Here is a 1,030-nt window from a genome sequence, read left to right on the forward strand (position 1 = left end):
TAAATTTTTTAAGCATTGAGGATATTGAAGATATCTGAGATTTGAGTGAAGTGAGAACGTCTACTTCATGTACTCCAGCGACTCGTCTTCTTGACACTACTCAATTGCTTGGTCATTGGTAGTTGTTGCTGGAAATCCTCTTAACGATTTTATAAGCCTCGTTATAAGACTTAGAAAGGAGAGCACCATTAGTAGCAGCATCCACTACCATCCTCGTGTGAGCATTGAGACCTTTATAGAACATCTCTAATTGGATACAATAAGGGATTTTGTGATGAAGGCATCATCATAATAGTTCTTTAAACCTTTCCCAAGCGTCATACAAGGACTTATCATCGACCTGCTTGAAGGTAGTGATCTTGTTCCTCAACTTAGCATTCTTGCTAGGTGGGAAGTACTTCATAAGAAATCTTTCTACTAACTCTTGCCATGTGGTAATGAAATTTGGTGGCAATGAGTTCAACCAGGTTTGAGCTTTATCCCTTAGTGAATATGGGAACAACTTTAATCATAGTGCTTCTTTGGGTATTCCAGCTAATTTGAAAGAATAGCTCACCTCCATAAACAATCTTAAGTGAAGGTGAGGATCTTCAGTAGGCATTCCACTAAATTGGCCCACTGTCTGAAGCATTCGAAACATGACTGGCTTCAGTTCAAATTGTTATGCCTCAATTTCGGGTTTCCTAATACCTAGATTAAACTCATGAAATACTACCATGACATACTGTCTTAGAGCTCTATCCCTATCATCATTAATAAGGATAGGATTTTAAGCATGATTTGCTCTGTTTTCTTGAGTTGGATTTTCAAAGTTCTTCTCTCCGGTCCTTCTTTGAACTGCTTGTCTTCTTCTTTGTTGAAAAGTTCTTTCAATTTCAGCATCTAGGAGGCGTACGTTGATAATTTGATCAATACTCATGAACACCTGAAACAATCATAAAAAATATGATTAAATTAAAATTAAATAGAAAATTAACAAAAATGTCAAATTAACAATTTCACAAATAATGTCTTTTAAAACAGTCCTTGG

General features: G+C 36.0%; 1 non-coding gene across 1 annotated transcript; it reads left to right on the forward strand.

The window, feature by feature from the left end:
* Positions 1 to 266: 266 nt before the first annotated feature.
* On the forward strand, positions 267 to 373 carry LOC121227522 (small nucleolar RNA R71). The gene has a single exon (XR_005925118.1). It is a non-coding gene; the product is annotated as a small nucleolar RNA R71 (small nucleolar RNA).
* Positions 374 to 1,030: the final 657 nt, after the last annotated feature.

The sequence above is a fragment of the Gossypium hirsutum genome, chromosome A03 (genome assembly GCF_007990345.1).
Source record: "Gossypium hirsutum isolate 1008001.06 chromosome A03, Gossypium_hirsutum_v2.1, whole genome shotgun sequence".
NCBI classification, from domain to species: Eukaryota; Viridiplantae; Streptophyta; class Magnoliopsida; order Malvales; family Malvaceae; genus Gossypium; species Gossypium hirsutum.